This window comes from Pleurodeles waltl, chromosome 4_1 (genome assembly GCF_031143425.1).
Source record: "Pleurodeles waltl isolate 20211129_DDA chromosome 4_1, aPleWal1.hap1.20221129, whole genome shotgun sequence".
NCBI classification, from domain to species: Eukaryota; Metazoa; Chordata; class Amphibia; order Caudata; family Salamandridae; genus Pleurodeles; species Pleurodeles waltl.
Genome location: NC_090442.1, coordinates 194,050,323 through 194,076,622, shown reverse-complemented (window position 1 = coordinate 194,076,622; position 26,300 = coordinate 194,050,323). Strand labels below are relative to the sequence as shown.

The 26,300-nt window shown below is 48.3% G+C and overlaps 1 protein-coding gene and 1 long non-coding RNA gene across 3 annotated transcripts in view; one reads left to right on the top strand and one right to left on the bottom strand.

Annotated features, from left to right (window-relative positions):
* Window positions 1–13,435, bottom strand: part of LOC138288495 (uncharacterized) — a 36,433-nt gene extending 22,998 nt beyond the window's left edge. Inside the window, exons 1-2 of one of the 2 annotated variants that reach the window (XR_011202416.1) lie at window positions 13,147–13,435; window positions 8,987–9,169 (exon numbers count right to left, since the gene is read on the bottom strand). This is a non-coding gene — a long non-coding RNA (uncharacterized lncRNA). The remainder of the gene's footprint in view (window positions 1–8,986; window positions 9,170–13,146) is intronic. The other variant, XR_011202417.1, reaches the window with a different exon arrangement.
* The window catches only part of CACNA1C (calcium voltage-gated channel subunit alpha1 C), a 1,395,795-nt gene that overhangs the window by 571,663 nt on the left and 797,832 nt on the right, over window positions 1–26,300 (top strand). The window lies entirely within an intron of this gene.

Below are 26,300 nucleotides of genomic sequence, written 5' to 3'. Positions count from 1 at the left end.
CGGAGTTCTGGATCCCCTACCTGCCACCAGTTACCACCCATTGACATACTCCAGGTGGGACAGTGCAGACGTCCTGGAAGTCTGAACCCAAAGAAAGAACCCGCGATCAGGGAAGGATGTGTCCGAATATCTTCAGACTGTAGAACGTGGCTTTCACTGCTGGAAGTGGTTGGAGAAGATCACAGGATTGCTCGGATCGAAAGTGAACACTTTTTTTTTTGCAAACAACAATAACTTCTGTTTTATGAAACACTTCTGCAGTTTGTAAGTGATATACATAATAGGCCTTACTATTACCCAATTTAATGTCACTCAATTTAGTGATGTTAGAAGTATGGAGGGCTGATTTAGCCTTCTGGAGAGTCAAACTCATGATGTGCAGATAACCACAAATTTCAGCAACTAGCATTTAACTCACCGAGGCACTGAAGTACTGAGTTTAAAATGATCATAAGACATCCATTGATTTGCTGCAAGCAAGGAGAGGCTGAGGGCGCCTGCATAAGAGTTTTTTCTTAGTTTCAACATTTATTTAGTTTATAGAGTTTTATATAGCGCATACAAGACTCTTTCAGGTATGAGAGCGCTGTACAAGAATAACAAAAGGCAGTTATGATACAAGCGATAAACGATAGAGGTATACATGGTATTGGTCATGGAAGTAATAGTGACATTGGAAGACAGGAACACATAGTCACTCGTTAATAGTGGCATGCATAAAACCCTAATGGTAGCTACCCTGGTGAGAGGCGACCTGAGACACTAAAACGATCATTTGTGGTTTAGAAGCTGGAATTCCCACTGTATTAGTGTGCTGATTGGCCAGTGGCGGAACTCTGATGGGTCCAGCTGGGCACCATAAAGCTGCATATAACGGCAGGCGATACTTACCTGCCACACGGCTGCTGACTTTATCACATTAGAGTCACCATCTATCTATGGATGGCCTCCAGATGCAGATTTTCTCTGCCCTGTCCTGTCCCACCATGCAAGATCTCCTCCATCAATAAAGTGAAACTCTACCTTCAAGAAGCTGATTTCTGAGAGACTTGCTGGTACTGGTTCTTTCCCTCCTTTAGGGAGGTAACATTCTACTCAGTGACCTCCCACTCACTACTCTGAGAAGCTTCACACGGCAGAGCATCATCTGGGCAGGGATGTAGCTTGGTCAGTAATAGTGGTGGTGGTGGGGGGTGAGCTTCAGATTTTCTGGCAATCAGACTGGCATGTAATCTTTGAACACATTATACTGGAAGCAGGGTGCATGGAAGTTGCTTAAGGGGCAGAGGAAAGCCTGAGGAATGTGGATTGGTAGGGGTACTAAATGAGGGAAAACACAATATGTTGTAAAATTACCAATATTTTTGACAACTTTAGAACTGAGGAGAGAGTGTGTGCGTTTTTGTCTGAATGTATGTAAAATTCCAGATGAAATCCTGCAGACATTTCACCATATCCAACTGATAGCGCCTATACCCAACTATTTATCAGAAAATGCATTTATTTGGGGGGTGTAGCGCCCCACACAGTCCCACTGAAGATACGCCCCTGCATCTGGGGCTTGAAAATGTTCAAACACATCACCCCAACTTTGACAGAATTTCATGGGCTCCCTCTGGGTCTGTATTACATTCAAGGCCATCACCACTGCCTATCAGGCCATCAGAAACAATACTCTGATATGTGCAAATACATTCATACATACAAGTCCACCCAACATTCCCCAAACAAAACACTTACCAGGCCGCAGCAGTGACACGGGTGGCAGGAAGGAGAACCACAAGGCCCTGAGAGGTTGCTGGAGGCGTCAATGAGTGAAGGGACTCATGGAAGATGATCTTGTCATGGGTCAGCCAATGAGAGGAGGACCATCCCAAACTGATTACAGAGTGGGTCCGTGAGGCTTGCTGATCCCACAGCACTCAATGATGAGGCATCATCGAGACAGCCCTGGACTTAAATCTGAAGCTCCCAAGGCTACCACTATCTGTGACACTCATGAGGGGGAGGCCCTCACAGGGCTCTGCCTTTCTGATCAGGTCGTTGGCCTCAGGGCTGCAAAATGTTCAGCCTGGCAAAGCTTGGCTCAGGCTGCCAGGCACCTGCGCATGTAAAGCACCTGGATGCCTGACCCTGACATGGTGTCTGTGAGACTGACTTTTGCTCATATTTACAGACACTCATCATGCTTTGGAGAAGGAAGGGCCACACATTAACTAACCCCAGAAAGTGTCAACGAGAGTATTGGCGGTTAGTTTAAGAGGTTAGTGATTGGCACCACGAGCTCAACGTGCTCTCATTCAGAAACTACATTAAGGCCCATATTTATACTTTTTTAGCGCCGCATTTGCATCATTTTTTGACGTAAAAGCGGCGCAAACTTACAAAATACAATTGTGTTTTGTAAGTTTGCGTCGCTTTTGCGTCAAAAAGTGGCGCAAATGCGGCGCTAAAAAAGTATAAATATGGGCCTAATTCTCCTCATTGCATGTATGCCAAACTGTATTCTACTTGTGGACTCTACCCAGAGCAAGCCTCAGCATCATACAAGGCTCTCCCAGCCTCGAGCACATGGTGCGCTGTCGCCGTTCGATTACGTCACTCGCTCCGTGGTCTAGACTGCGCTGTAGGCTTCTTTCGCGCATTAACCTAATTATTACATCCAACAGGAAACTCGTGCTCTTCAAAGGCTTCACTAAATGCCTTTGTTCCAGGCTGAATCGAAGACTGCGAGTTACATATTTATTCAACAGGCAGACTCTTCAGAGCCGCCCTGCTCCAGGAATTTAAAAAAAATTGAAAAATGATTATTCGGTTCAAGGTAATTATCCATAACATTGTGTTCTCTTCTCCTCCTCGAGCTCTTACTCATGAAAACGCGGCCGTCGCCAGTGATGAGCTCGTCTCTCCTCCAACGAGGAACAGAGTCGGCGTTGGAATGGGTGGAATCCCTCACATCTGTCTCCAGGAGACATTTACCAGACGAAGGGCCTGTGGAAACTCACTCTTTCCCAAAACCCACCCCAACCCTTTGAAACGCTGCTGTGGTATTTATGTCTCGGGTACCAACATCGATTCACCTGTATGCAGAGGTATAAACCACTCTGACACATTGGTGGGTTTATTGGCTGCAGTTTTATTAAACATTCCTGTCCGCCTTCAGGTGGACTTTCTTAAGCTCTGTACTTTCTTTATAGTCTTTCTGAACACTTGCAGGTGGACTTTGGATCGCAGGGTTTTGACGTTATCATCCTTAATTACTGTCATGGTAACCCTTTGTTTGTCTCCTCCTTCCATCTCTTCACAGTGAGGAACACTTGCAGGATTCAAGGCTCCACATACTACCACCTTTAGTTCCCACCCCTGCTGTACCTAGGCTGCACGTGCCATGCCTGCCCAACGGCCGTACTGCCTGTTGTTGCAGTCTCCCTCAGGTTGCCCTGCCTGTTGTTGCGGTCTCCCTTAGGTTTCCCTGCCTGTTGTTGCGGTCTCCCTCAGGTTGCCCTGCTTGTTGTTGCGGTCTCCCTCAGGTTTCCCTGCCTGTTGGTGCGGTCTCCCTCAGGTTGTCCTGCCTGTTGTTGCGGTCTCCCACAGGTTGCCCTGCCTTTTTCTCCCTCAGGTTGCCCTGCCTGTTGTTGCGGTCTCCCTGAGGTTGCCCTGCTGTTGTTGCGGTCTCCCTCAGGTTGCCCTGCCTGTTGTTGCGGTCTCCATCAGGTTGCCCTGCATGTTGTTGCAGTCTCCCACAGGTTGCCCTGCATGTTGTTGCAGTCTCCCACAGGTTGCCCTGCCTGTTGTTGAGGTCTCCCACAGGTTGCCCTGCCTGTTGTTGAGGTCTCCCTCAGGTTGCCCTGCCATTTGGCATCCCAAGGCCTGCGGGTATGTTATGACTGAGTTGTCCAGCTGCCCTTGCAGCCCTTGTCCATTGCTTTTGTTGAGGGCAGACTGTCTTCCTTTGGCCACGCTGCAAAGGTGCCCACGTTCCACTGCAGTTCCCCATGCCTTCCTGCTTCCTCTTTTCAGGGCGGGCACTAGGCATGGGCAGTGTGGGCAGCTGCCCAGGGCCCCACACTCAGCCCACCAACTTGGGCCCCTCACCAAGACACCGCAGTCAGGCCACTGAAGCAAAATTGTCCTCTTGTGTCCAATTGAAAGAAAGGTGTCTTGTTGCAATTGGGCCGACGGGAGGGGGCCCCACTCCCCTGCACCTCACTGCTATGGTGAAGCGAGGTCCATGGGAGGGGACCCCTTCTATGCTCCTAGTTGCAAGAGACACATTCTGCACGTTTGTCCTGCAATCAGGCCTCCTGCCTGCTCACACAGAGGCACCATAGGATGCCTTTTGTCCTACAATTAGCTTTCCCCCGCCCACTATTAACACATAAACAGCTCTCATAATTCAGCTCTTTATGAGCTGTTAGAGGTGCTTGCAGGTGGCTGAGAGAGAGGGGCTAGAGCCCATGAGGGGTCTGCATAAAGCAGCTTCAGGAGCAGGGGCATCTATTGAGATGCTAACTGCCCTGATTGTGTCACCTTGTATGAAAATGAGAGGGCCCTCCACATTTTGGCCCCCAAAATCCAAGGCCCGATCCTGGCTCTATCTTGCCTTCAGTGGCAGTCTGCTGCCATCTGCCCTCTTGTCCTGGTGCTTCTTGGGTGGTCAACTTGAATGCTACCGGGCCACTGATTTAAACTCGCTTTTGTTTCTGCCACCCTTGCTTTCACAGGCTTTCTTCTCGTATGGCCCACCCCCTCACACTTTCGTCTCACACCTAGCTGACGGGAAGGGCGGGGCCTGTTCTTTTTAGGGAAGGTAATGGCTGCCGGACCCTCAGTGTGGATTACTCGTCCAGCCTCTCCACGTCCCTGCACTCCTCAGGGAAGGACATGCCATCACACACGTTTCCACCCCCAGTTTATATTACTGGTTTGACCCCTCAGCATCTCTACAGTCGACGTGGTGCTGCTGAAGCTCCGAAGGAAGTGCAAGTAATAGAAACTACAGCTTTTGGAGAACTGTTTACTCTCTGTTCCAGTCATTCAGTGCTTGATTGGTAGAAGAAAGTGTGCTGATGCCTAAATCTCTGCTCAGAAGCCTGCGGCTGGTGCTATTAATTGTCTGCATGCTGAAAACCAATGCTGCATAATTTAAAATCCACTTCATGCCTCGCAAATCCACTGGTAGGGACTCCCTTCCCATTTTATCTCCCTCTTGCAGGTTCCTGCTTTCTCCCTTGGTGATGGTTTTTCTATTTTTCTTTTCCTCTTTTGTTTTGTTGCAGTTTTATATAACGTGAACTCGACCCAAAGGCATTGGAGCCTTTACATGAGCACCAGTTATATTACACAAGGACACATTCATTATTTGAGGACCCAAAGGTATTGGAACACTATATGAGCACCAGTTACTTTACAAAAAGATACATTTTTTTTTTTTAGGGCACAGGGAGATTAAGTGATTTGCCCAGAATCACAGGATATTGAGCAGACGCTGAGACTCAAACCTGGTTCCCCAGTTCCAAAGTAATTTATACATTTATTTCACTGTGTAAGGGGTGGGGCCTCAAAGAGGGTGGAGTATCACGCCAGGAGCTACCTAAGAGTCACTCTGCTCCTCACCAAACCTTCCACCACTTCCAAAAATAAAACCAAAGGGTTGCCGCTGAGGCTGTCACCAATATCCTAGGCTGTTTTCACACCACCTAATGGACATCACCAGCTCTGAGCTTCCACAGACGAGCTGAAAAGCAACTTTGTGCAGTGTTTTCGTGCTCATTGTCTCTGCCACCATGTGATCTCAGCAACTCACCGGGTGACTGTGTGAAGGGAGCCAAAATCATGTGACACACGGTGGCACAGTGTGATTTGGCAGGTCTGAATCTATGGTGGAATGTTTTCAATGCTTGGAGTTCTGGGTATTCATGGGCATCTTTTCATTGCCCCAGAAGTCATAAGATCCTGGCTGGCTAATTGAGAACAGTAATGCCTACTAGGGAAACTTTAAAGCCTGATGTTTCTGGAACCACTGATGTAGGATGAAAAAGTCTTCTTTAGTGGATCCTTGAAGATTTGCCTCGTATTGTGAGGTTGAACGCAACTCGGGGACAACCAGAATGTGGCACAAAATCCTGATATCTGTGGAAATGGAGAGCGGTAGGGAAGTGGCTGCGTGGAATGTATGCTGGAACAACTAATGCGAGAACCACGCATGCCTGAACAACGCGGTCTGAACAACGACGACATGTGTTTCCACACATGCCTTTACCACGCATGCCTTTACAATGATTTTTTGTTGTAAAAGCATGCCTAGTAAAGGCATGTGTGGAACGGCATACGTGGTTCTAGCATGCCACCCACCACCCGCCCTAAAAACATAACTACTCTGACCCGCCCACCTGCCCTACAAACACAACTACCCCGACCCCCCCTAAAAAACACAACCACCCTGACCCCCCCTAAAAAACACAACTACCCCGACCCCAACAACCACCCGCCCTAAAAACATAAATACCCCGACCTCCCCACCCGCCCTAGAAACACAAGTATCCCGACCTCCCCACCCTCCCTAAAAAAACACAACAACCCCGACCACCACCACCCGCCCTAAAAACATAACTACCCCGACCCTCCACCACTGACCCTAAAAACATAACTACACTGACACCCCACCTCCCGCCATAGAAACACAATTACCCGACCTCCACACCACCCTAATAAACACAACAACCCGACCCCCACCACCCACCCTAAAAACGTAACTACCCTGACCCTCCACCACTGCCCTAAAAACATAACTACCCCAGCCTCTTACTACCCCCCTAAAAACATAACTCCCGACCCCCCACCACCCTAAAAACATACCTACCAGACCCGCCCTAAAAACACAACTACCCCGCTCCCCACCTGCCCTAAAAACACTACTACTCCAACCACCACCCATCCTAAAAAACATAACTACTCTGACCCCCCACCACACGCCCTAAAAGCATAACTACCACAACCCCCACCAACTGCCCTAAAAACATAACTACTCTGACCCCCCTACCCGCCCTAAAAACACAACTACCGACCCCCGACCCGCCCTGAAAAACACAACTACCCTGACCTACCCTACAAAACACAACTACCCCGACCTCCCCACCCGCCCTAGAAACACAAGTACCCTGACCCCCCCACCCACCCTAAAAACATAACTACCCCGACCCCCCACCTGCCCTAAAAACGCTACTACCCTGACCCCCCCACCAACCCTAAAAATAAAACTACCCTGACCCTCCACCACCGCCCTAAAAACATCAGTACCCCGACCATCCCACCACCCACCCTAAAAATATAACTACCCTGACCCCCCACCTCCCGCCCTAGAAACACAACTACCCTGACCTCTCCACTGCCCTAAAAAACACAACAACCCCACCACCCGCCCTAAAAACGTAACTACCCGACCCTCTGCCACCCGCCCTAAAAACATAACTACCCCAGCCTCTTACCACCCCCCTAAAAACATAACTCCCGACCCCCCGCCACCCTAAAAACATACCTACCCGACCCACCCTAAAAACACAACTACCCCGCCCCCCACCTGCCCTAAAAACACTACTACTCCGACCCTCCCACCCACCCTAAAAAACATAATTAGCCTGACCCCCACCACACGCCCTAAAAACATAACTACCCCAACCCTCACCACCCGTCCTAAAAACATACCTATCCTGACCCCCCACCACCCATCCTAAAAACATAACTACCCGACCTCCCACCCCACCCCTTAAAAAAATGGCACCACCCACCCTAAAAACACAACCACCCGACCCCCTTACCGGCCCTAAAAACAACTACCCCACCTGCCCTAAAAACACTACCCCCGCCCGCCACCTGCCCTAAAAACACTACCCCTGCCCGCCACCTGCCCTAAAAACACTACTATCCCAACCCCCCCAACCACCCTAAAAAACATAACTAACTTGGCCCCCACCAACCCCCCTAAAAACATAACTACCCCAACCCCCACCCCTTAAAAAAAAAGTCTCCATCCTCCCCTAAAACACTAGTACCTCGACCCCCCACTCGTCCTAAAAACATAACTACCCCACCCCCTACCCACCCTAAAAACACAAGTACCCCAACCCCCCACCACCCTCCCTAAAAACACTACTCCCCGACCCCCCCACCCTCCCTAAAAACATAACTACCCCAACTCCCCCACCCGCCCTAAAAAACACAAGTACCCCGACCACATGCCCTAAAAACGCTACTACCCCGACCCCCCACCCACCCTAAAAACATAACTTCCCCGACCCCCACCTGCCCTCAAAACGCTACTACCCGACCCCCCCACCCACACTAAAAACATAACTACCCCGACCCCCACCTGCCCTCAAAACGCTACTACCCGACCCCCCCACCCACCCTAAAAACATAACTACCCCGACCCCCCACCTGCCCTAAAAAAAATGGCCTAACTCCCCCAATCCTGCGCCAGCCCCACTTACCCGACCGCATCCTCTCCCGATGCACTCTCCCTTTTCCTCTGCCCTAACCACGCATGTGCGTTGTTCAGCACATGCGTGGTTAGGGCAGAGGAGAAGCCCTGCGTTGCTCTGGCAAGCGTTGTTCCGCGTGCGATGTAAACGACATTGTTGTTTCGGACGCGTTATTCCGCGCGTTTCCCGGTTGCGTGTCCTAGGGCCAGCCAGAGAATGATGTTTTATGCATCTCAAAAACCAAGGAGACATCATGAAACACAGCATCAAACAAAGCAACATTCTGGAATGCCCATTGATGATTGTTACTGATGCTGGCTTGCTCGAGACAACTGTATTTTTTAAGCAACCTTGAAAGCACACAAGTACAGAGATTGATCCCAAAACTCTAGCCAGTGGACTGTCTCTGGGACGGAATGGAGGGCTCCCCTAACGGGAATCAAATTTCCTTTTCGTTGGTAGATGTTAGCGCAAGTTTGCCTGGTCACCGATGGTTTATAACTCACCTGCACTTACCGCAGATCTGAGTCACATTGTGGGGACTTGAAGGCCCATCTCTGACAAGGAACATCAATGAATCTGATCTCAGCTGAGCTCTTGAATGTCAGGGAATCCAGTGTCTGATTTCCAGCGTCACAGCCTGTTAAGTTTTGGTAGGTCATTATGTAACTTCTCGGCTTCCGTCATACCTGTACAAGAAACCTATAGAAATGTAGTAATTGTATCCTGTGAGTGCCACACGGCACAACCTACAACTAGGTACTTTTGCAAAGACATTCCATTGAACTTTGAATACCATGTACCCAAGCTGCATTGCCCCTGATATCGACAGGCATGGGGTGTGACAATTTCATGAAAAATCTTAAGATTAGACCCTATTAGCATTACAGATTTTACCAGCCACATTTTAAAGCACTGAAGCCATAGGAAGTCAGTTGCCATTTAATTGGTACTGCTTTCTAGGGGCCAAGTCAGTCAGTTGCAGGCCACTGCTGTCACCTTATATGCTGGGCCAATATTGTGTAGTCGGCACCAGGTCACATGCTCAAGAGATAGATCCTGGAGCTCTGAAGAACTTTGTTCTAGAATAGTTTAATGAGAACCTCTGAAGCCTAGCTTGAAGGTCGACCATTATTGGTGTGCCTCATCATGCATGGTGGTGCCTCCTGGGGATGTCCTATCATCATACTGTGGCCCACAGTGCAGGAGAGCATGTGTCTCTCCACGGTAGTGTTAGACGGAGCCCCTGGCCCTGTCAGTGCTCCAAGACTAAAGAAGGGGTCCGTCTGTCTTGCATGTTACCCTGACAACATGACAGACATGATTTCGAGCTATAATGAGGCCTCATGATTTCCAAGATAACACATGGCATCGCCGCGCTGCCGCTCATTTGCCGAGATTCAGAGTAACATATAGCGTCTCTTTGCTGTTCCACACTTGCTGAAATTACGGGGTAACAAATGCCGTCTGTGCCACTTATTTGCGGAGACTCTGGGGAAACACGCTATCTCTATGCGCTGTTACTCATTGATGACATACAATAAAAGCACATGTCCTCTCTGTGCTGTCTCTCATCTGCACAGATTACTGGTAACACGTGCCCTCTCCCTGCTGTCTCTCATCTGCACAGATTACTGGGAACACATGCCCTCTCTGTCCTGTCCCTCATCTGCACAGATTAATGGTAACACATGCCCTCTCTGTGCTGTCTCTCGTCTGCACAGATTACTGGTAACAGATGCCCTCTGTGCTGCCTCTCATCTGCACAGATTAATGGTAACACGTGCCCTCTCTCTGCTGTCTCTCGTCTGCACAGATTACTGGGAACACATGCCCTCTCTGTCCTGTCCCTCATCTGCACAGATTAATGGTAACACGTGCCCTCTCTGTGCTGTCTCTCATCCGCACGGATTACTGGTAACACGTGCCCTCTCTGTGCTGTCTCTCGTCTGCAAAGATTACTGGTAACACGTGCCTTCTCTGTGCTGTCTCTCCTCTGCACAGATTACCGGTAACACGTGCCCTCTCTGTGCTGTCTCTCGTTTTGATAGATTACTGGTAACACATGCCCTCTCTGTGCTGTCTCTCATCCACACGGATTACTGGTAACACTTGCCCTCTCTGTGCTGTCTCTCATCTGGAAGGATTACTGGTAACATATGCCCACTCTGTGCTGTCTCTCGTTTGCACAGATTACTGGTAACACATGCCCACTCCCTGCTGTCTCTCATCTGCACAGATTACTGGTAACACGTGCCCTCTCTGTGCTGTCTCTCGTCTTGATAGATTACTGGTAACACATGCCCTCTCTGTGCTGTCTCTCATCTGCACAGATTACTGGTAAAACGTGCCCTCTCTGTGCTGTCTCTCCTCTGCACAGATTACTGGTAACACGTGCCCTCTCTGTGCTGTCTCTCCTCTGCACAGATTACCGGTAACACGTGCCCTCTCTGTGCTGTCTCTCGTCTTGATAGATTACTGGTAACACATGCCCTCTCTGTGCTGTCTCTCATCCGCACGGATTACTGGTAACACATGCCCACTCTGTGCTGTCTCTCGTTTGCACAGATTGTTGGTAACACATGCCCTCTCTGTTCTGTCTCTCATCTGGAAGGATTACTGGTAACATATGCCCACTCTGTGCTGTCTCTCGTTTGCACAGATTACTGGTAACACATGCCCACTCTGTGCGGTCTCTCATCTGGACTGATTCCTGGTAACACATGCCCTCTCTGGGCTGTCTCTCATCTGCACAGATTACTGGTAACACGTGCCCTCTCTGTGCTGTCTCTCGTCTTGATAGATTACTGGTAACATGTGCCCTCTCTGTGCTGTCTCTCTTCTCCACAGTTTGCTGGTAGCACATGCCCTCTCTGTGCTGTCTCTGGTCTCCACAGATTACTGGTAACACGTGTCCTCTGTGCTGTCTCTCAACTACACAGATTACTGGTAACACGTGCCCTCTCTGTGCTGTCTCTCAACTGCAGATATTACTGGTAACAAGTGCCCTCTCTGTGCTGTCTCTCGTCTCCACAGATTACTGGTAACACAGGCCCTCTCTGTGCTGTCTCTCGTCTGCATAAATTACTGGTAACACATGCCCTCTCTGTGCTGTCTCTCATCTCCACAGATTACTGGTAACATGTGCTCTTTCCCTGCTGTCTCTCATCTGCACAGATTGCTGGTAACACGTGCCCTCTCTGTGCTGTCTCTCATCTGCACAGATTGCTGGTAACACTTGCCCTCTCTGTGCTGTCTCTCGTCTCCACCGATTACGGGTAACGCATGCCCTCTCTGTGCTGTCTCTCATCTGGAAGGATTACTGGTAACATATGCCCACGATGTGCTGTCTCTCGTCTGCACAGATTAATGGTAACACATGCCCTCGCTGTGCTGTCTCTCAATTGTACAGATTACCGGTAACACATACCCTCTCTGTGCTGTCTCTCATCCGCACAGATTAATGGTAACACATGCCCTCTCTGTGCTGTCTCTCATCTGCACAGATTACTGGTAACACGTGCCCTCTCTGTGCTGTCTCGCGTCTGCAAAGATTACTGGTAACACGTGCCCACTCTGTGCTGTCTCTCATCTGCACAGATTACCGGTAACACGTGCCTTCTCTGTGCTGTCTCTCGTCTCCACAGATTACTGGTAACACGTGTCCTCTGTGCTGTCTCTCAACTGCACAGATTACTGGTAACACGTGCCCTCTCTGTGCTGTCTCTCAACTGCAGATATTACTGGAACACGTGCCCTCTCTGTGCTGTCTCTCGTCTCCACAGATTACTGGTAACACAGGCCCTCTCTGTGCTGTCTCTCGTCTGCACAGATTAATGGTAACACATGCCCTCTCTGTGCTGTCTCTCATCTCCACAGATTACTGGGAACACGTGCTCTCTCCCTGCTGTCTCTCATCTGCACAGATTGCTGGTAACACGTGCCCTCTCTGTGCTGTCTCTCATCTGCACAGATTGCTGGTAACACTTGCCCTCTCTGTGCTGTCTCTCGTCTCCAGATTACGGGTAACGCATGCCCTCTCTGTGCTGTCTCTCATCTGGAAGGATTACTGGTAACATATGCCCACTCTGTGCTGTCTCTCGTCTGCACAGATTAATGGTAACACATGCCCTCGCTGTGCTGTCTCTCAACTGTACAGATTACCGGTAACACATACCCTCTCTGTGCTGTCTCTCATCCGCACAGATTAATGGTAACACGTGCCCTCTCTGTGCTGTCTCGCGTCTGCAAAGATTACAGGTAACACGTGCCCACTCTGTGTTGTCTCTCATCTGCACAGATTACCGGTAACACGTGCCTTCTCTGTGCTGTCTCTCGTCTTCACAGATTACTGGTAACACGTGCCTTCTCTGTGCTGTCTCTCGTCTTCACAGATTACTGGTAACACGTGCCCACTCTGTGATGTCTCTCGTCTGCACAGATTACTGGTAACACGTGCCCTCTCTGTGCTGTCTCTCGTCGGCACAGATTACCGGTAACACTTGCCCTCTCTGTGCTGTCTCTCGTCTGTACAGATTACTGGTAACACATGGCCACTCTGTGATGTCTCTCGTCTGCACAGATTACAGGTAACACATGCAAAGCTGTCACGCTTTGAGGAGCTATCAGGGGACCCGCCGTCCTCTCCGTTACATTATTCACTTACACCCTGCTTAAATTTCCCACGATGGTCTGTTGGCTCGGTTTGTTACTTGCAGTGCTCCCCAGGTAACATTTGGCTTCTCTGCGCTGTTTTGGGATTGGAGTGTGTTTCTGTGGTCTCTTTCAGCTGTCTCTCATTTCCAGCGCTCCTGGTTTTTCTCGTGGACCTTCTGTACCCTCTCATTGGCCGTGTCCTTCCTGTATCACCCGTCTCTTCTGTTTTGCCACGGCGTCACGTTGTTTTGAATCTGTAGAAATCCCTCCCTGTGCAGTCGGTTAGCTGCAGTCTTTGAGGGACTGCCCTGCCCTCGCTGTGCCGGCAGTCTTTTGTAGTGCTTCCGGGTGGCACACGCTCACTCGGCGCTGCCTGTAAATCTCTTGGTGCTGCATAGGTTTCTAATGCCCTCTGTGTTCTCAGACCCAGAGTTCAATCATCCCCCTCTCATTCTTCGGAGGTGGGCGTAGCACGTCCTTTTAAAATGTCATTTTATTTGCCCCGTTTTTATTCCATACATGTTTGGCTGAGCTCCATTTCCTCTACAGAACATTTCCCAGGAAATCAAGTATAACCTCCATATTCATTAGTTTCCTAGCTTACCTACCCACCCGTGTCAGTGCGCTCGCGATCCCACATGGGACGCTTCCTTCAGTGTAGTCCTGATGGACGCCCCGTATGTGCAGCTGTTTCCCTGCCTTTTCCAGGGTTTTCTTTTTGTTGGCCCGCCCCCCACCCGGAGGGTGCCAGTGGACGCCATTTTGGCTTGGACTGTTTTGGTATTCGGAGGAGAAGCAATGTTCCTCTCTCACACCATATCACCTTTTCTCAGTTGGGCTTGCAAGACTCTGGCTTGGCTAATGTCTGAACCGTCTAACGGGTGCACATGGGGAAAGCACCATGGCAGGCCAGGTGCTATGATGTCAACGTGTTGATGTCACTTTATAGGGTTCAAAGTCCTGCTACATCTCCATTGAAGTCACGTGTTGGCCATACACCTGAGAAGAAGAGGAAAGGGGCGTCATCACCGTTCTCTGCGTGGGAAGTGGCCGTGAATCTAACAAGGTGCCTGGTCCGCCCAATAATGGACGGCTCGGGCGGAACGCTGCTTCTCAGGTTATTAGTTCCATACTGATGCTTTTTCATAAAAGCTACTTGAGAAGTCAACCTCAAGCGAGAGCCGCGATAGGGTCTTTTTATAGACGTGTGTTCTCTCGCCCGCCAACCAGCTCCCTCTTGCTCCCTAGGAAATATTGGCCATTTGCATTTGAGCTGTACTGAAAACACAGAGGTCCCTTCCACCCCTCCCCACCGCGGGTGATTACAGTCATCAGGGGCCGATCAGAGCGATGGGTGCCCCCCCACCCATCCACCCACTGATTTCCCGCCGCAGCAACCCCCCCTAACCGGCAGGAGCAGATTACTACTTAAGCTCAGAGCATTGTCATGGCAACCCAGGGGGAAGGCTTCCTCCTTTACTTCTGTTTTGTGTTCAGCTTTTTCTGATTCCATATCATTACCTGTAGATTACAATTCATTTTAAATCTGCGAAGGACGATCCGGCTAGTTATTACAGATCTATATGCTTGTTTCCTTCCAGGTGTTCAAAATGCCGCTCCTCCCCGCCCCCAGGGCATTATTGAAGTGGTAAAGCCTGAAAGAAATATTGCTATTATCTACTATAAAAAGATATTAGATAAAACTACTCAATATGTTTTTTTCATTGGACAGTTTAGAAGAGCTTCAGACTTGGTTGGCCAGGGCTAAGGCGAATTTCTTGAAAGGTGGCACCCTTAGAAATGCAATCCCCTGGCCAAATCAGGTGCAGAAATCTTTGTTTAGTGTAAACGGTGGTTGGTAATGCCCTGTTACGGGGGCACTACCCACCGGGTCATAAACACAAAGTGAGATCTTCAAAGGGTGTACTGCTCATAGACTCAGCCTTTCCTTTGTAGCTTTGAACAATTAGAGCTGTTTTCAGCAAATTAATTCATGGTTGCCGGTAGTTAATGTCCTTGGAATTTCCTGGTTGTGCTCAACCCAGAGTACAAGATTGTCTTCCCGTCATTATTGTGACACAGCACAAAACCTCTGAAAAAACACAGCGGGCTGTTTTTTTTCTCCATGGCACTGCTGCCCGATGTTCTTCCCATAGGTTTATTTCATGAGGTCACGCTGTCAGGGCGATCCCAGCTGATTGGTCAGCCGCCTCTCTCTGGGGTCCACAAAGAAGCAGAGTGCCCCTTTCAGATTTGTGCAAAAAGAAGAGATGATGGATGGAGTGCTAACAATGCAAACACTCACCCCAGTCACAGATCTGGGTTTAATCCATCATTTTTTTGCTCACCACGCCACCCCAGTTTGGACCCAGCCATATGCAAATCAGTCTTGACCCTGTTCCTCATGGGAACAGCCCATCCCAAACTGCCAAGCCAGGTCCTCCCTGGACCGAAACAAGCATCCTTGGACCAGTTTCAGGGTATCACCCTTCATCAATTAGGCTAGCTTGAATCCAGTGGTGCAGTGAGCACAGGACCCACATCTGGCATACCCTTCCCACCTGGGGCGACAAATGCAAAAAGAACAAAGGATGGACAGAATGCTGAACAATGCAAAGATTTACCCCCAGTCACAAAGATCTGGGTTCAATCCATCATTTTTTTGCTCACCACGCCACCCCACTGGTGATTAAACCCAGATCTGTGACTGGGTTGAATGTTTGATTTGTTCTGTATTCCATCCATCAACTGTTCTTTTTGCAATTGTCACACCAAGTGGGAAGGGTTTGGCCAGACGAGGGTCCCGGGCTCACTATGCCACCAGATTCAAGCTAGCCTGGCTGAAGAGGGGTGATACCCAGAAACCGGTCCTAGGATGCTTGTTTCTGGTCCACGGAGGACCTGGTCTGGCAGTTCGGGCTGGGCTGTTCCCATGGGGAGCAGGGTCAAGACTAATTTGCATATGGCTGGGTTCAAACTGGAATGACATGGTGAGCAACAAAGTGATGAATTAAACCCAGATCTGTGACTGGGGGTGAATGTTTGATTTGGTCTACATTCCGCCAATCAACTGTTCTTTTTCCCTTTACAGATTCGGGCACCCGGGTGAGGCAGTGAGTAGGGGCAGTGGGACGTTAATGTACCAGGACTAGAAGGCCTACAGGAGATCTTCCCACCCCTAAAAAAGGTAACCCCTCACCCGAAACATGTCCATCCATAAAACTATGGCAAAGTTTTTCAAAATATGGACTTGAGTCTAGGCAGGTCATGCAAAGTCTTCCTATGCTTAGGGGGCAACACTTTCTGCTTGGCTCAGGCTCTACGTCGCCTAGAAGGTACATGTGAGCCATACTCGTAAGGAAATATTTTACCATAGAAACTTTACAAAAGCAAGGGGCTGTGGTTGCTTAATTTATTCATGATAGGTGGCCTTGGGGTAGTCTCGGTCCTGAGGCATGGCAGTTGCTCCAGCTCTCCAAAATGGGTGGTTTAAAGGAAACGGTTCCCACAACATCCTTTTACGTATTGAATTGTCCACAAGAAAAGTCATGAATCGTCCGCGTCATTGTATTTTTTCCAATGTAAGGTCTCTCTCCAATGTAAACGTCTGGAAGTTGGCGTTTGAGAGAGACCCTCCGTCTCCCACCTCGCGATCCTCGATATTTCAAGTGGGAGAGGCGCGTGCCACCGTATATATGTCATGTGGATGCACTGCTGTGGGTGTGCCACAGAAAGTAACCCCTCCCCCTGAAACGTGTCAGAATATCAAGTTGGGAGAAAGTGACACACCTTCGGCGCTTTGAGTGGGCAGGTACTCTTAGGTACTGAGTGCCTGCACTTCTCAGATTTGAAAGGGAGAATAGTGGCACTTCTTGGAAGGGGTGCGATACTTTCAATGGAAGAGGACCCAAAACCTCTCAATAGCAAAAAGTTACTATGGGATAGAAAGTGCCCGCACTTCTAGTTTTTATTTGACGCATTGCAGAAGATACTTTAGAAGACATAAAATGACTGGTTGATGTTGAGTTTCTGTATAGTGGGCCATTTGGTGCTCAAAAACTGTACTCGGTGGTAGTCCCCCTTTAAATGGTACCCAGTGACAGCATACCCAAGAGAGACCTCTGTAAGATAACAGGGCATATTTAGTTACCACTTTACTGCTTAGGACTGAAAGCGTCTATCCATAACAAGGGTTGCTCTAGCCACATAAGCGCTGCTCGCATGGAGAGGATGCTGATGTGGGGTGCGTCCAGCCAGGCCCCAGACCTAACTGTAATTAAAAACTTAACTTGAAACGGGTCCTTATTGGGTCCTGTTATGTATTCATATCAGTGCCTAATTTGTAAATAAAAAGGTGCCGGTGCCCGAAGCCCTCCTCTTAAACTTGCGGCTGCAGCAATTAAATGTGCGAGCACAGGATACTGAGGCGGCGTAATCCTGAAGAAAGCACGGGCCTCTTCAATCCATTTACACCCGCTCCCTGCCCCTTCAGCTCACTCCTGCAGCTTTCTAATTTCTCCCTTTCTGACGCTTTTTCTATTTTTCCCTTCCTCCGTCTTTCCCATATGTGTCTTTAGCTCGCAGCAAATGCCCGAGGCAGAAGAATAAGCCCCGGCCCTCAAAAATCAAAAATAAGTGCCGGTGCTCAGCACCGGAAACAACAAGCACAAATTAAGCACTGATTTTCATATCCTTAACTTTACAGACACTGATCAGGTTCTCAACAAATACTGTAAAAACACTTGAGACAACACGTGCACTTTTACATCACCTTGTATTCCTTGTGGTTGATATCAGTGGTGTTGGCACTGGGCGTACTGTCATTGGCAGCATAGCAGGGGCAATGGGTGCTGCAAGCTGCAGTGGCCCCTGGTAAGGGCCCTGGCATTTATTTATTTATATTTACAAATCAAACACTGGTTGTTATTCATTTATCTGATACTGCCAACAAGCACTGACAAAGCCAACAGCTCTTGCTTATTTAGATGTGTGTTTGTTGATGTGTAATATGTCTACATGCAATAAATGAAAACTCACAGAAAGGTATCAGAGTGAGGGCAGGCTATGTGAAGCACGGGACTTTAGTTCACAGCTTCTAAGCCACATCCTTAATTACACAGGCCACGCCCCTTGGAAAGGATTCCAAGTTAGGCTTCTTTGATAACACCCCTTGGAGGGACTCCCATCCGTTTTCATCCACTGTAAAGCCCTGGTTATACAGGTGTCTGTGGCATTAACTCACTGAGCTATCTTATCAACGACACTGCCCTGATAATTAATATACAGCTGGACATTGATCTCACAGGCCACGCTCCGTCTCGGGACTGAGTTCCATGTATTCACGCATCTTCTGTACGCGGTGCATACAGAGCCAGAACGCTGCAGTTTTTATTGAAGGAGGGTTTTATACTTCCTGAGTCGGTGACAGAGTGGTGCCTCCGAGAGGCCGGTGGGAACGGGGCGGAGTCAGGTCTGGCCTGGTTTCGGCGCCCCTTCCCCCACTGCCAGCAGGGGCCACTGCTTACTGCCGCCATCTCTCGGGGCAGGCCGCTGAACTCGTGCCAAGTAGGTGTTTATAGCCTGACGGCGCCGAGTCAGGGTTCGGGAATTAATGTTTCCCCTATGTCAGTGTTTATGCGGGGCCTGATGCCGCATACTTGACTGCCTGCAAGTTTATGGCGCTCTGGCACGCCAGCCGAGTATACTCGCCCTCCAGAAATGCTATCTGTGCGCGAGGGGCCGTAAAACAAAACCTGCTTGAAAGAGGATATTGTTCCTGGGAGCCCGGAGAGCAAAGCCAGCTCCGAGAGAGCGGCCCTCTGGGCGCTTTTATACCACAGGGCAGTCAGGAGCCCCTGGACTACTGAGGGGATGGTGGGGGCGGGGGGAGGGGCTCTGACTGGGGGGTGGGGAGGTGGGGGGAGCAGAGGGGTTGAAAGATCCCTGCGTTTGTTGATTAGGACACAAGTAGTGAAAGAAGCGAATGGATTAATACTCACTACTGCCTTATACCTTCTCAATGCGTTAATACCCACCACCCTATCAATGGATTAATACCCATCGCTCTGTTAATGGATTATTACTCCTATTAATGGATGAATACAAATCGCCCTATTAATAGAATAATGCCCCCCCCCCATTGATGGGTTAATATCGACCGCCCTATTAATGGATTAATACCCCTATTAATGGATTCATACCCACCGTCCTATTAATGGATTAATACCCACCGCCCTATTAATGGATTAATACTCACCTCCCTATTAATGGTTTAATACCCACCGCCCTATTGATGGATTAATACCCACCTCCCTAATACTGGATTAATACATATTGCCTTATTGATGGATGAAAACCCACCTCTCTATTAATGGATTAATACCCACACCCTATTAATAGATTAATACTCACCTCTCTATTAATGGATTAATACCCATTGACCTGTTAATGGATTAATAACCACCATCCTATTATTGGATTAAATCCCACCTTCCTATTAATGGATTAATACCCATTGCCATATTGATGGATTAATACCCACCTCCCTATTCATGGATCAATGCCCATTGCCCTATTAATTGATTAACACCATCTCCCTATTAATGGAGTAATACCCACCTCCCTACTAATGGATTAATACCCACCTCCATAAAAATGAATTAATAACCACCTCCGATAAATGGATTAATACCCACTACCCTATTCATGGATTAATACCCACTATCCTATTAATGGATTAATACCCATTGCCCTATTAATGGGTTAATACCCACCTCCATAGTAATGGATTAATACCCACCTTCCTATTAATAGATTAATACCCACTACCATATTAATGGATTAATACCCACTACCCTATTGATGGGTAAGACCCACCTCCCTATTGATGGATTAATACCCACCTACATATTGATGGATTAATACCCACCTCCATAGTAATGGATTAATACCCACCTTCCTATTAATAGATTAATACCCACTACTGTATTAATGGATTAATACCCCCCTCCCCTATAAATGGGTTAATACCCACCTCCCTGTTATGGATTGATACCCACCACCCTATTAATAGATTAATACCCACCTCCCTATAAATAGATTAATACCCACCACCCTATTATATCTCAGCGGATTGACCCCCCCACCATGTGCCGTCTCAGTGGATTAACACTCACCACACTCTCCCATGTCAATGGACTGACCCCCACCACCCTACCCCTTCTCCATCCATTGACCTTTCCCACCATGTCTTGTCTTAATGCATTAACACCCGCCACGCTATCCCGCCTCAGTCAGCATATATCGAGTGTATGTTTATCAAACCAAAGAAGTGCCTGTGCCCAAGACACCTATAAGGATGTAATAACCACATTCAAAGCAGGTTTCATATTCTGAGTGTACTCTGGAATGGTGCATGTGCTGACAAACGAGGTAAAGTTTTACTCATTCAAACATTGGCCTCTCTGCTTAGATTGCCTACAAGAAGTACTCCTCATTATAACTGAGATTGTGTGATGTTAGCTCTATCAGCAACAAACTTGAAGGTTGACCAGTAGCTCTTTCTGTAGAAGGAAATCTGTCACACACAATTACCATATGATTTCTACCAAACTGAGGGGATTTTGCCTGGGTGCCCTTAGGGTGAAAAGCTTTCTCCTTACCACAGTTCGTAGCAGTCAAAGTAGAGCACACCTTGGGGTGTTGTGTTCTCTGGGTGCATCATTCTTCACTAAGGCTCATTAGTCACCAAAAGCAGGGCTGCCAGGATTTCACATTTTATTTGTGTGTGTAAAGATATACAATTAAGTGCATTGAGGGGTGTTTCTTTTCAGGTATGACCTGTAGGAAAGTACCCTCTTTTTGGCATGGTTACCCCACCTTTTGCCTGCTGTCAGTGGGTTTTTGACTCTGTTCACTGGGATCCTGCCAACCAGGACCCAAGTGACTGTGCTCTCTCCCTCTAAATTTGGTTGCTTAGCACTTGGCACACCCCACAATTGGCATGCTTGTGCCCACTTATAAGTCCCTAGTATATGGTACGTAGGTACCCAAAGCATTGGGACACTAGGGGTTCCCCCTTGGGCCGCTGCATGTATTGTGCCACCCCTGGGAGCCCATGCAAAATGTGTCTGCAGGGCTGCCTTTGCAGCCTACATGGAAAGGTGCATGCACCCTTTCACAACAGGCCACTGCATCACGTTACAGCAAGACACCCCTATGGTAGGCCCTCCTAGCCCAGAGGGCCGGGTGCAGGTACATGTGTGTGAGGGCACCCCCGCATGAGCAGAGTTGCCCTTACGAACTCCAGTTCCATTGTACTGGACTTCATAAGTGCGAGGAAGCCATTTTACCCATGTACCGGACACCTGTATCCAGCTACATGATGATAACTCAGAACCTGGGCATGTTTGGTATCAAACATGTTGGAATCATATCCCAATACTTTTGCCAGTATTGGTTGTATGATTCTATGCACTCTGTGGGCTTCTTGGAGGACCTCCAGTATTGCTCCTACTAGTCTTATGGGGTTTTCCGGGCAGCGCTGGCTGCTGCTACCCCTCAGACAGGTTTCTGCCCTCCTGCAGCTTGACCAGCTCAGGCAAGGGAAGGCAGAACAAAGGATTTCCTTTGGGAGAGGGAGGTAACACCCTCTCCCTTGGAAATATGTGTTACAAGGCTTGGGAGGGGTAGCCTCCCCAAGCCACTGGCTTGCTTTGAAGGGCACATTTGTTGGCCTCCTTGCATAAACCCGTTTGCACCAGTCCAGGAACCCCTTGTCCCTGCTCTGGTGCAAAACTGGACAAAGGAAAGGGGAGTGACCACTCCCTGTCGATCACCACCAAGAGCCCCTCCAGGTGGTAGCTTGATTCTACCATCTAAAACGAAGATGGGCAGAGGCTCCTGGGAGCATCTGAGTGGCCAGGTCAGGTTGGCGACGTCACAGCCCCCTCCTGATGGGTGTTCATCTTACTAGGTGACCAAACCCCCTTTTAGGACTATTCAGGGACCCCCTTGAGGGTGGGTCCCCAGAATCGATGTGCAAGACTCCACCAGGACCCCTCTGCATTGTTTACTTCATCTTCTGGCCACTGGAACCGCAACTGAACTCCTCAGGAACCGACAAGCTGCAACTTCAGGGACTAGTCCGCTTTGCAACATTGTTTCTCCGGCTCCTTCCTGCAACTGCAACATTTCCCTGGCTGTGCATTCCCTGACGTTGGTGAGACTTCAGCCTGCACCATGGAGCAAGAAGGAATCGCCCTTGGAGAGAAGGAGTCATTTTCCTGCATCTCCAGGCACCAACTGCAATGACGACCGGCTACATGCATCTGCTCTCCTCTAGAATCGTATGGATCCTCCCTCACAGGTGGTGGTCTGGAGTGGTCCCCTTGATGATTTCTGCCAGCTATCCAACCTGGGAGACAGTAAGCCTTTGCCTCTCCTTGCAGGACAGTACCCCTATGCACCGCGACTCTTGCAGCTACCAAGACTTGTTTGCACCTGCTTCAAGGAAATCCTTTGGCTCCCTGTATCCCCAGCCTCAGCACTTCATCCTGCCAAACACAGTCTCCTCTCTGCTGCTCCAGCGACGTGGGACTCCTCTTCATGTGTGCTAACTGGGCCTCACTGCAACTTACTGTGCCTGATGGCAGTGGGTTGCCTGTGGGGGCTGTGACTGCTTCTGTTTGCTCTCCTGACTGCTGAGGGTTACCTCGGGCTCTCCTGACTGCTGAGGGTCACCTCGGACTCCCTTCCTTGGGTCGAACCTCCTAGGCCTTGCTGGTCCTCTTCAGCCTTACAACTCTTCTTTTGCTCCTTTTGCATTTGCCAAGGCTTGTTGGTGGTTCTTCTGCACGACTGACCATATGCGACCCGACAACTGACATGGGACAGCATCTGCACTGCTCCAAGGACTCCTATTCAGCTCCAGAGCTCCAGAGCTGGCTTTCTTCTTCCCTCGTCGACCTGGTTCTGCATCCAAAGAAGGGTGGGTAGTGGCTCCTCCCCCCACTAGACACTCCAACGTGGACTGGGCTCTGTCCCCTTCTTTTGCAGGTCCTCTTCTACTGGAATCCCCCTTTGGTTTCTTGTTGTCTGGTTCTGCTCTCGTACAGTCCTTTTTCCAAGTCCTCCTGTTAGTCCTTGGGAAGACCAACTACTTACCTCTGCTCTCCTGGTTGCTGGGAGTCACTCTGGTTCTCACTTCTTGGGGTTCCTAGTTCCTCTAGCTCCCCTCTAACAACTCCAAATCCTTGGGTGGGGGACTGCATCTCACATTCCACTTTCTTAGTAAATGGTTTGGGCCTCCCCTAAGGCCCTCACTAGTTTGACAAAGTTTTGCCAATGCTTATTTTTTCTATGCTATTTACTGAATACTATTGTGTATATAATTAGTGTGTACTTACTTCCAGTTTGGGAGAACTGCCTATAAGTATTCCAGTGTTGTGTTACCATAATAAAGCACCTTTATTTTTATAACACTGTGTATTTCTTTCATGTGTGATAGTGTTGTTACTATAGTGATTTTGCATAAGCTTTGCATGTCTCCTAGTTAAGTCTTGGTCATCCATAGCTACCTGTAGAGAGCCCTGACTTCCTAGTCACTGCCTACACCTCACTAATAGGGGATCCCTGGACCTAGTATAAGGTGATAACACCATAGGTGCTCACCACACACCAGGTCAGCTTCCTAAGAGACCCATGAAAAACGAGGAAAAAAACGTCATGGTAGACACAGCCAGCAAAAAAACAGCATGTTAAATCAGCATAAGGGATTAAGTGATTTTGCAGCAAAATGTACAGGTACCTGCAATTTACTCTAAAAGAGCAGACAGTGAAAATGAAATATTCATTTCACATTGTATCAAAAGAATGTGTTTCAATCTCATACACCTCTCATTAGAAGTGCAACAGGAGTTCCACATGTCTCTCACGTATTCTCAATTCCAAGAAACTAATTAAAAAATAAAACCAAACATGAATGCGGGGAATAATACCAAGCAGGAGGGCGCTGGCTGGGTACAAACTCTCTTTGATTGCACCCTCTTAGATTATTAAATTGTGCACCAGAAGACGCACAGACTGGTCTTGCAAGTCTTACAGGAAATACATTCATTTTAATATATAGTCACTAATTCAAAACTGTGCAAAACCCAAATAAATCATGAAATAATTTCCGGGCTCACCTTGGCAAAGCACTCACAAACAGAGCAAAGGTCCATCCTACCCTTCTCTGCATAGTAGAAGCACGCCCCACAGTTGAGTTCTCTCGTTTCTGGGCATGCAGCCGTTTACAAAGCACAAAGTAGTTAAGATGCCGCACTCCTGGGCCAGGCCCTGTTGTAAGAAGTTCTCAAGGTCTGGGCTGCACTGAGACAGGACCGACTCAGCTCTTAGGTCAGCCTCATCTTGTCCACGCTCCTCTCGCCTCCCCAGACTACGCAAGCGGAAACCTGCCAGGTCCTGAACTCCATTGGCCCATATGGATTAAGCCTGAAATTCATCATATATCATATGTATTCATGACGTCTCAGTCAATTAGATTATTCTCTGTTTTACAACAGAATTTTGAATTATCCTCATCATCCTTCCGATTACACTCAACTCCATTCAGCCCTTACTTGATGTACAACAAAGAACACTGATGTAACATCACATGCCCCAATCGCACGCTATATTCATACCTGGAAATTCTGTAAAGGAAAAGTATCTGTTTTCTATGCTATTCTCATCAATTCTTCATTTTCCACTGAAACTTCTTATAATCTAAAATTGTGGTGGTCTACACGTTTGAATGTGAACTTTGATGAAGAGAACCGGGGTATTATCTTAGAAAACTGTAATAAGCGATTAAGGGGCTCTTGTCTTAAATTCAGTTACTTTAAAGTACTACATTGTTGGCACTGGCCCCCATCAAAGTGACATACAGCTAATTTATGTTCAGATGCTTCCTGTTGGCATTGTGATATTGGTTATCAGATTGTGATATTGTTCACATATTCTGGGAATGTCCCAATATTCGCGCTTTTGGCTTCAGACTGAAAATTACTTAAAATCACACTCTTTTGTTCATTTTTCTCTCTCAAATAATTTATCTCTTTTACATGACATTTCAGAAATACCACCTATGTCCATTCACTCTTTTAAGTGGTTATCTACTGCACTTGGTGTAGCAAAAATTAACATTGTACGCTTTTGGAGATCCAAAGTAATTCCGACCCTTCAGTCTTGGCTTGGAAATATGTTTGATGTGGCCAAATTCGAGAAAATGATCTATAAATTCAATGATAATCTGGTTCAATTCGATCAAATATGGAGCCCTTAATAGACTAATGTTAAAAATATACCAATTCTTTATACAAGTTGGATATGGATGTACTTTAGGAATTTAGATATAAGAGTAAATGTTTATCATTCTCTCTGTTGGTATCTACTGATTGTATATTTGGATTGGTGGCTACCTTGAATATTTTTTGTTATTTTGTTAAAATTTCAATATAGAATTGTCATTAAAAAAGGAAGCCTGCCAGGGAGAAGAGGTGCGCCATGAGTTATCCATCTCCGGCGGCACATCTGCACGCGACGCATGTGCGTCTCTCCAGGCATGGTCCCGCGGTTCCTAGGCTGCCACAGCCAGAACCACTAATGGGTGCGCGCCTTTCTCATGCTCAAATCAATGCTGGCGTCCTCTAAATGGAGAGTGGCCATGATTATTATTTTTATTCTTGAGACATGCTGTTGGCGGAATCGAGGAAACGTCTTTAATGGCCTTGCCGGCCTCTACAGAAAGTCATGTCTTTAACACAATAATTTGTGACAGACACCGAGATTTCCTGTCCTTGCTCTTTACTGTCATAGTGGCTCCGTCTGTGAAGGGCTTTATCGGCTGTCGCGAAGCCGGGGCTTTCAGCACCGGTCTTATTGGATGCGAGGGTGATGGGTGTGGTCATTCAAAGCCAGGGCACAAGTTGGAGGTACACGGCACCCACCCACTATTTTCAAAGGGTCCACCCTGCAAAAAGTGGGCCCCACCGAAGTATACTGAACATGTCCCGATGTAATTTTCAGACACCAGGACACATTCAGCACCACCGGCACATTGTCTGCTTTCGTTTCGAATAACAAGGTGCAGGCGGCGGGGGGCTTTCATCTTTCAGACTTCAG